This window comes from Brassica oleracea, chromosome C5 (assembly GCF_000695525.1).
Source record: "Brassica oleracea var. oleracea cultivar TO1000 chromosome C5, BOL, whole genome shotgun sequence".
In the NCBI taxonomy this organism is placed as follows: domain Eukaryota; kingdom Viridiplantae; phylum Streptophyta; class Magnoliopsida; order Brassicales; family Brassicaceae; genus Brassica; species Brassica oleracea.
This window is the reverse complement of record NC_027752.1, coordinates 41,023,337-41,033,666: the sequence shown is the minus strand read 5'-3', so window position 1 is coordinate 41,033,666 and position 10,330 is coordinate 41,023,337. Positions and strand designations below refer to the sequence as shown.

The window sequence follows — 10,330 nt, the reverse complement described above, 5'->3', positions numbered from 1 at the left end:
TTTTACTGCTCGGATTTATTTCTGGTTTTTTAGGGTTAGGGTTTATGAGAGCAACGTCGTGCTGATAACGTGTTGTAAATGAAGTGTTGGGGAAATACTTCTGTTATTATTACTGTCGACCAGAAAGTCAATATATATACAAGGTATTAGACCGTCATAAGGTCATGTTTATCCTAACAAGATAAGGATAAAGGATAAACACTATGTTACATATATACATGGAATATATACTAGATAAACACATAGTCTCTGGTTGTCTTTATCATGTCCCGGATTGGGCCTGCAGTACGGGCTGGTCCATAGTCGATCATCATTTGGTTTATAACAATCTTTTAATATTTTTTAATTGTAAAAGTGAATTAATAGATTGGATTAAGAGACCCGAAAATTTACGTGTTTCATTGCAAATCTCTTATTTAAGGGGTCTTACAAAAAAAAAAAAATTTTTTAATTAAACACCAAAATATTGATCAATTTTTTCATATCTACTCTCTCATAACTGTTATGCGAAGAAAATGCCATGAGATGAAAATTGTTTATAAAACTTGAAATAAAAGAAAGAGCTTCAGATAACTTGTGTTTAGATAAATATTTTGAATCTTTTGATCTTATGTTTGATCTTGTGTGTAGATAAAGAACTTGAGAGGGAAGAAAGAAGAAAGAACTTAAGAACGTTTGATCTTATGAGAAGAAAGAGCTTGCATACACTTCCATTTATACAACTTTCTAATAAGATGGAACGTTTGATGACATGAGCATACAAGACAGAAACAAATCCAAAAGAGTAGACATCATTCTTGTCTGTTACTTTCCCTGTAAAAAACAGAAACAAAAACCTTAAAGATCCCAAACCTGAAAAACTCTATAGTGTGAGACTCATTCTGCTACATATATAAACTTGATAACCATCAAGAAAATACTCAGAAGCTCTGTTCCCTAAAGTTCCAGTAAGCTTCAAATTCTTGCCCTGAGTCACCAACACAGTGGCAAACCCAAAATCTAATATCTGCACACAAGTAACAGATACTTGCAGACTAAATATAAGAAGAATTGTACATTAGAATATCAATCTTGTCTCAAATAAAATATACTCACTGGAAAGCTACCAACAAATATGAGATCATTGCAATTTATGTCCTTGCTTGGGTTTTGTCATTTGCAATCAATGTATATGCTTGAATCACACAATTCGTTTTAACTAAGATAAGAAGTTACAAATCTAAAATTCACAAGAAAACCTATCAGATAAGACTCCATACCATACAATTCTCTACAGATTCAAAAATCAAGTGATCTATATATTTTTTTTGCACAGGAACTAAAATTGAGTGGGTAAAGATTTACCCCGCTGGATATCCGACAAGGAGTAATCATATAAGGAATCTTAATCACCAGTTCTAGTGGCCTTGCTCACTGGGGGTTTACCGGCTCACCGCTGCAACAGAAGAAATGTGGCAGCTTGACTCGTCCGCATCTCCTGCAGACACAAGAAAGTGTGCAATTAAAACCGTGACATCAAGCTGATGGAAATCAACCTTGAGACCTTCTTGGAGACTCAAGGATGTAACTGCTTCAAGACCAGCATCCACGTTTCTAGCTGTAAGAACAACAGTCAATCCGAAGCTGTCTTGCGATCTCGAGTCCAATACCTCGGTTAGAACCAGTCACCACTGCTACATTTTTCAGAAGACCACCATCTACACATATATCAATTCAAATGCCTAATCACAAGAGGAATGATACTGAACACAAACACTCAATTTCACAACTGTATATAGTTAAAACACTACAAGAGAAGAATGTAAGCAAATTAAATTATGAGATTTAACAGAATGCTTGTCAACTTGAGTAAATCGCAATGATGCTGAACAATACCTCTGGTGGTCAGAGTAAGGGATGGATCGAAGGAGAGAGATCTCATGCATCCTCTTCTCCCTTCTCTCCCACGCTTTCTCCTTGTTCCTCATGGCTTCTTCCTCTGTCGCTTTCGTAGGTGTAAAAGTTTCTCCTAGTCCTGACCGTAGGAAATCAATATCATTTTAACATTAGCCGACATCTCTACAGTTTTTACGAATCCGAAGCTCTTCTCATCGATCGAACCCCGTTGGTTCTGATTCTGATCGAACTCAGGTGAAATCAGCGGCGGGTCGATCGATGACGCTGTTCAAAGGCGGAGGCATACCCACTGCGTGGCTGAAGCTTCGGACTTCCAAGATGCGGCATGACTCAACCGCGGCGCGTTTCAGCGATGTCAGTCTCAACGTCCTTTCGTCGAGGAGCCACGGAGATAGAGGATTCCGATCTTTCGATCGAGAGAGAGCGAACAGAACCAAACCACGAAACAAAGACACTCCTCTCTCTTCTCATTTACCTACACGTGCCATCAAGAACCGTTCCTTCCTTCCCCTAACTAAGAAACATGTCTTAGAACATGATTATTGCAGTTTCTAAAAAGAGGTTTTAAACAAAATAAATCATTTATTTAAATCAAAACTAAATAAAAAGGTAATAAGCGATCCTTAATATAAGATTTTGGGGACCGATAATAAAAAGTATCCTTAAACCACGTGTCAGCAACTGTGAAATTTGATTATTTTTTTTTCTTTTTTTTCTTTTCTCTTTCTTTTCTTTCTCTCCTCCTCTCTTGTCTTCTCCGTTGACGATCTACAGCGAGGTTCAGTCGAGCCGGATCAACAATGCCCTTACTTTGTCTTATGTGCTCAAAGGAGCCTTCAAAATCGTCGAAGGTCCTGTCAGCTCCACCGCCGGGAACCCAGGTTAGGGTTTTCTCCGTCTGATCTGATGAAACGGTTCGTCGAAACCACCGGTGTCTCGCTCGTTTCCCAAGGAATCTGGACACAAGGATGCCGGCGATTCAGATTCCGTTCTCAGCCCTAAGCTCAAGGAATCAGAGAAGAAACTCGTCGTGGGCAACGGCCGTGGCGGCGGATGTGAGGCTTCTCAGGTTGCGGAAGGCGGAGACAAGGGCGAAATCAACATGTGCCCACCGACTCGTCTCGGGCAATTTTACGAATTCTTCTCCTTCTCCCACCTTACTCCTCCAATCCAATGTGAGTTTCCTTCTCGCTAACTCGTCGCGTTCTGAGTCGAATCTCGCGTACTGATTAACGTTTCTTGAATCTTGCAGATATCAGAGGTATGTTCGTCCATCAATTGAAGATAAAGGATTAGATGATCTCTTTCAAATCGATGTAAGGACTCTTTCTTAGTTGTTTGCTTTCGAGAGAAACTTAGGACTGATTTGATATACCATTTTGCAGATTAAAGTTTCAAGTGGGAAGCCTATCACGCTTGTTGCGTCAAGAACAATTTTTTACCCAGCTGGGAAACATCAGCTTCTGTGTCATTCTTTAGTTGAGCTATATAAGCATGCCTTTTGATGCTGTAAGTTTCAATTGTTGAGAAAGGTTTCACCTTTTTATTTTTTCAGTTCTGTTTTGTGATCTCTGGTGTGGTTGTGATTGTGTCTGCAGGCTTATGACGCTCTTATGAAAGCTTTCATTGAGCATAATAAAGTACGTAAAACCATTTCTGCATGTGTTGTGTTATGTTATTAAGAAGGCTTCATAGTATAATAATTTGTTGTTCTGTTTCAGTTTGGCAACCTTCTTCATGGCTTCCGGGCAAACACTTGGGTGGTTCCTCCGGTTGTTGCAAACAAGTAAGCTCTGTTTAGGTTGTTCTGTCTATTGATTCTGTAATGGAGTTAATGTTCTGTTATGTTTATGTTGTGCCTTCTTGTTGTTGTTCTGTTATATTTATGTTTATTCACTAAACCAAAGTCATCCATTTTTTCTTTCTCTCTTTAATCATCACACACTTTTTTTGTTTAAGAACCCTTAAGTTAAGAAACTATGAATGGAGGACAAAAAATTAATTGTTTCTTAACTAAATTCTTAACACACATTTAATACTAAAAAAGTGATTAAGAAATCCTTATGGGGTTATAGGGATAATCATGCTCTTATGTTATTAAGTGTTTTTGATTTTCTTTTAAATGAAAATTCACCTAAGATATCCACTAAGTACGCCCGATAATGATGCATTCAGTTCATCAGTGGGGGTCCATTCAGTTCTTTATCAACTTTTTTGCCATTACCCAAAATCTCCATGTAATAATGTTTTGTTTATTACATGGAGAATTTGTTATTTAATCATCTGGTTAGAAAAGTTTTTAAATTATTGTGTACAAGTTTAAATGATGATGGGAGTATTTTCTAGATAAATTTAACATTATCTTGAAGGTATTTTCTATAAACTTATTGTTACAAATTTATTCGAGTGATAGTAGTTTAAGTTACAAATAACCTGAAAGCAAAGCAAGGTCTTATTGTCATGCAGCCTTGATCAACAGTAAAATAAAATGAGAAAGGTAGAAGTTATGGTTGCAGGAGGGTTTTCTACGAAGAGGTTGTTACACAGTTGATAGAACAGAAAGAGATCGTGACATTTTTCTTATTCCTGAAAAACAGTTTATCCTGACATATAGAATGACATGCATGACATATAGGCCGAGAAATATTGTTGTTGGATGCAATCTCAATCTCAAAACCGTTCAGTTCGATCGTATGGCCATGTTTTAGATACGGGTATTTCCCTATTGCACACTCAACGTGTACAACAGTGTTGCAATCGAAGCAGACGTAGATATCTTGAACATCAGGGTTTATTCCTTTTTCACATGCATCACAAGACAACGACGGCTTGTACCATATAAATGATTGTGTAAAACATAGGCTAAGTGGGTGCATGTCATAGTTGCATTTAACTAACACTGGCAGAGTTGCGCGTGTTGAATCAAAATATAAATCGCATTCGTAACAACATGCCCCACTGTCTAATAGAGTGAGAGGGTGTTGGTGGGCTCCATTGTATAATGGATCAGCAAGGGAAGCACACTTTGCATCCATTTTAAACTCACATTCCTCTTGGCAGCACCGATACATGAAACCACATGATTCTCGTTCACATTGAGAGCAACTGAAGAACCCTTCTTCGATGATGTCCACCTCTAGGGTTAGCGGATGACGGTGAAACGTGTGTTCCAGCTTCCGAGGAAGATTTGCACAAGTGGCATGGAGTGCAAAGTCACATTCTTTACAACCCAAGAAACTACCGGAGCCAATGGGAAGGATGCAGGCTTCACATACTCTTTCGTCTCCTTCTTTTTCACCGTTGACACAGAGTTTCATTAAATCATGGTGGTGACTAAAATGGCGAAACGTTTTGCCATCTACCTCCTTCAACGACGTAACATCTTGATCAGAGTTACTGATTTCTTCAAGTTCTTGCTCCAAATCTCTGCCATCCCACGTAGCTTTACGCGTTGCACAATATGAATGGAGTTTATAATCACATGTCTTGTCAGTACAAATATATCCTCCACATCCCCAAACAAACGAACCATTACAAATTCGACATTTCGTGTTACAATCAGGAACGTGATAAGTATGAAGCAAGCGGTGTGAGTGACGAGTGAGCTTTATAATCTTTGGTAAATAGATACAATCTCTGTGGATAAAGAAGTTGCAGGGCAAACATCCGTACATGTTTATCTCGAACTCACCGACCAGTCCGCAAGCATCACAACTGAAAGAGTTCTTTTTGCGAATGAAGGTGAGCGTATGTTCATGTGTCTCTGGATGATCTATTGTCGGATTCGACTCCATCAAAGCAGTCTGACATTCTTTGTGAAAACAGAAGTCACATAGACGACAATAAAAACAACTGGACTCGTAAGAGATCCATGTTTTACAAATAACGCATATGTAACATCTCTTTTCATAATATTGGGTGGAATGGGGACCGGACTTTTCAAGGGAATGTTTAGGACCAAAAGTGGTGATGAGGTTTTCCATAGGGATTTGTTTGTTACTTTTATGAAACTTCAGTTTTTATTTATAAACGACATTCGTTACATTTATAGAGAACTCATCCGTCTGTGGAAGAAGGTATCGTTGGCTTTAAGATGTTGCTTGGTTTGCAAGAAAAGTAAAGTTAATGCATTGCTTTATGCAATGGACTTTACAATATTGCTTGTTATATTATTTGGGTTTTGAATAGCGTAAGAGTAATCACTTTAAGTGATGCTTTCATCAACGCAGGGTTCCCTTTGTCTAAAGTCTGTTGTCACCTGTAGAATTGGGAGTCTTCGTTTGTGTCGCCCCATTGAGACGGAGACCTTAGATTCTTACTTTCCATGTTTGAGATTTCATGGTTCGCCGTCTATTTTGATAAATTGCAGTTTTAAAATTTAATGCATAACATCCCCTATATATTAAAGGGGAAGCACTTAAATTTTTTTCCTTAAAAGTCTAATCTGACGTGGCTTCACAAGAGACCTCTATTTACAAAAATACATATGTGTCACTTAGAGAGCGTTTGTTAAAAAACGCAAGCTTTAAATGCAAAAAAAAACTTACCTTAACTATTCTTGCCTTTCTCAAAATTAACATTCACGTAACACACCAAATTTTCTTCTCCACTTTATGTTGGTTCTTCAATTTTACAAGCGTACGTGATGTGTTGGTTTTGGAAGACTACGTAAGAGGCATATCAAATTAGCTCTCTGCCAAAGCATGAAGAAGTTTGTCGTGGCAGCTTAGCCGTGGCGGCACCTTCCTGAACCGCCGCGAAGAATATGGGTGCAACCATTCTTACCAGAGCCTCAAACCGGACCTCTTTGTAGCACCTGCAATAGCAGAACCAGAGCTCATCGACAGCTCATCGACGGCCACCGGGAAATACATCGTGGCTTCAACTTGCATAACGTCCAAAACAACGACGAAAATAACAACTAAGATTATTAGAACCACTAATTATCTCCTTATCATAGTAAGATATTTTCTTCTCTTTGAATGAAATATAAAAAAAACAAGATAAACAAGAAATAGCTTTTGATATTGGTTAGGCTCTTTTCTTGGTTTGTATGTGTTAAAAATGCGATAATGACTCTTATATATAGGGTTCTTGAGACGTCTTTGTTTGACTTCTGCAAGTTTCGAACTATGCTTAGGTTTATAACACATAGACAGACCACACAAATATGAACTTTCGAAACAAACGTTTTCGTTACCACGCAAATATCACCAGTGCATACTAACTCTTGTGGTGGTCACGCAACATGCGGAGGGGCTCCGCAGCAAAATAGCTAAGGCTGAGGTTTCTGAAATAGGAATTTGGATCTGCGCCTTGGTCGTCGTCATAGGAATTTGGATCAACGTTGTGTGGCGCGGTTTTGTAGTTGTTGACCGATTTTTCTGAGACCATCGTAAATGGGATCTCTTTGTTAACCGCAAAGTTATTTGTATGTCTCTTACTTTAGTATCTCACTCGGTGGGCATATGGTCTTTGTGAGAGTGCAAGCAGTTCTAGGAGGAATACTTAAATAGATCATCAAAAGGAATAAGAGGTGAAAAAAGCGGTCAAAAAAGGAGCCTCATGCAAACAAGTTTTGTTTTCTTTCTGTTGGGGAAGTGTCGCTTTTAGCATGCTTACAACATTACCAAGGGAATATCTCTGCATGATATTGGATAGTGGTGAAAGTTACTTTGTGGCAGTGACATGCAATGGAATTCTTTTTAAATGTGTCATACACAAACTTGGTAAACCAACATGTGAAGTATATGGCGTATGAGTATATAGCTCATTTTCGTTTTTTTTCAAAATATAAATAAACTAAGGAATATTTGTTTGAAATTGATTTATGTAACATGTCTATTTTGATTATTAGTTAAATCTAACAGACATAAGTTTTATAGAAAGTTGGTTATTATGCTTGGTCTGCAAGTATATTTTGAGTCGTATTATATTAAGGAGATTTTGGTTTGCCATAACTAGGTTATTTCCTTAGTTACAGAGGTGAAATATTCTAACCTAATGTTAATACGATTGTAAATATATATTAAGCCTCGCCTCTATTACTCTCCATCCCAATAAAATAACCTAAAGTACGTTCGAGTTCAAGATGGTTGACAATTTTGACAAGGTTATGGACTTGAATCCTTCTTTATACCGTTTGCATATTAAAACTTATGGCTTCTTTCAGCAATGTGACTGACCTCAAACCTTTCAAAACAATGTGGAAGATCAGGGTCAGGATCATTCGACTTTGGAAGCAGTACTCCGCTGCAGGAGGCTTGACAATTGAGATGGTTGTGGTCGACTGTAACGTTAGTTTCTTAATGTTTTTTCTCTTATCATATAAACCTATTTTTTCTATCAAACGAAATTGAAAGAAGCATTTTACTGCCGATGTTTTTTTCAGGGCGTGAAGATTCATGCGTCTGTGAAGAAAGATTTGGTTAATCAATTTGATCCGCAGCTGTCCGAAGGTAGTTCAAAGATATTCATCAACTTCTCAGTGGGACAGTCATGTGGTTCATACCGAACTACTAACCATCAATACACGATCTCTTTCCTTGAAACCACACGTGTAAGAGATTGCGATTTTCCTGCTGAGGTTTCCGGGTTTGATCCTGCAAACTACCGTGATATTCTTGATGGGCGTGAATGACTAAATATCTATTTTCTTGATGGGCGTGAATGCACCTTGATGAGCGGGCACTGGTCGCAGCTCCCAATAATATCAATTATAATAATATCTAATATCTATATTATTTTATATGGTTATATAGTTCTTAAGCTTATAATAGATGCAATTTATAGTATAATAGCTTGAGGAACCGGCTGCTATACCCCTTGCTCTTAAGAATTTGGTTGGAAAGACTTATTTGTTCAAGGTTGGTATTGAAAGAGAAAACTTTCTCTATAGCCATGACACTTACAAGGTCACTAAGATTATCACCAATGATGAGATAATTAGTGAGTTTGATACAAAGGTCTACCCAAAGGTATCCATTTGAGTTTTGCATTTAATTATACTTATACCGTTTCGCAGTAGTTTGCTTAATGTGTGCCCTTATATAATTGCCAGCTACCAAATCTAACCTATACAGGCGACAATACCGTACTCTCCGATGCACCAGAGGTTTTTGTTTTTTTAGTTTTAATTACTCCATACTCCATGTCTAGAATGATTTTATCTATTAGTTATATAACTTATTTGGTTTTCCTTACAGGGTTCCCTCATCCTATCTGCTGAGTCTTCTGAAGAAGTTGAACGAACTGATCTTACTCCAGCCAAACGCAGAGGGACGACTATTGTTAACTTGGAAGAAGCAGTCGATCAGAATTCGGTTACAAGGACTCCATGTACTACTCGAATCAAGAAGGAAAAGACTGAAAAAGTGGCTAATGAGTTTCACCAGGAAGACATGTTTTTTAGAGGCTTTTTCCCCATTTTTTTTACTCTTATGTTTGAGTTTTCATTTTTGGTTTTTGACATTTTAATTATCGGTTTTGGTTTTTCTATTGTGTTTTGGAATATTTTATTTAATATAAAGCCTCTATTTTTATTATGTTTACATTTACCCATTCCATGCCATCTTTAATATATAGGGGATAATCTAAATTAAGTTATAAGTAGCTGTTGACCTCTCTATTCTCTGTCGTTTCCTATTAACATATATCTTTCTATTATTCATATTCGATTTAAATTTCAATACTATTTTCTTCAATGATGCTACACATTGTCATTCAGGGTGTGATCTTGCATCTCGGTTTACAAACAATATAACAGTAATATGGCGGTATATAAAGGTATGCACGGTCTTACAAGATGTTTTTCATAAATGTATGTCCTCTGAACATCATGTTAGAGGTCTTTCATAATGATAGCGATCATGGGATAAGTTGTATAAAATAATCAGAAATAATTCAGTATATACATACTTGAAATAAATTACAAATGTGTTACTTGCAAACTATGTCAATAAAGCGCAAAGGTTAAAAATCTTTTTAAAATAATTTAGTATGCATTTTTGTAAATAGAGATGAAGCCACGTCAGATTAGATTTTTAAGGAAAATTTTTTAAGTGTTTCTCCTTTAATATATAGGGGATTATGTTTTTTGAAGGTCGAATAACCTTCAATTGCTTTTATGATATTTTATTGTTTTTTATAAATCAGGAACACTATTATTTATTTATTCCATATTGTTATGGTTTCGTTTTGCATTTAGATTAATCTACGAAAATAAACAAATTTCGATGTTTTGACCTATAGTTTCATAGTTTATTAACATAAAGACGAGTTCTAGACTTCAGTTTATCAAAAAAAACATGTATAATCACATTGGTTGCCAAGTAGTTAACATCTATATCAACATCAAGTCAGACTATCACTACAAGAAAACAGCGATATTCTGACGGACATTCCGACGGAAAATGAAATCCTCGGAATATACCGA

The 10,330-nt window shown here is 36.9% G+C and overlaps 1 long non-coding RNA gene across 2 annotated transcripts; it reads right to left on the bottom strand.

Moving 5' to 3' along the window:
- Nucleotides 1-698: 698 nt before the first annotated feature.
- On the bottom strand, nucleotides 699-2,435 carry LOC106344019. Of its 2 annotated transcripts, XR_001270086.1 has the most exons (4): nucleotides 1,876-2,435; nucleotides 1,345-1,697; nucleotides 907-1,006; nucleotides 699-813 (listed from the first exon to the last, which is right to left on the bottom strand). It is a non-coding gene; the product is annotated as an uncharacterized LOC106344019 (long non-coding RNA). The 2 variants fall into 2 exon arrangements; XR_001270085.1 differs by having other exon boundaries at nucleotides 699-1,006.
- Nucleotides 2,436-10,330: the final 7,895 nt, after the last annotated feature.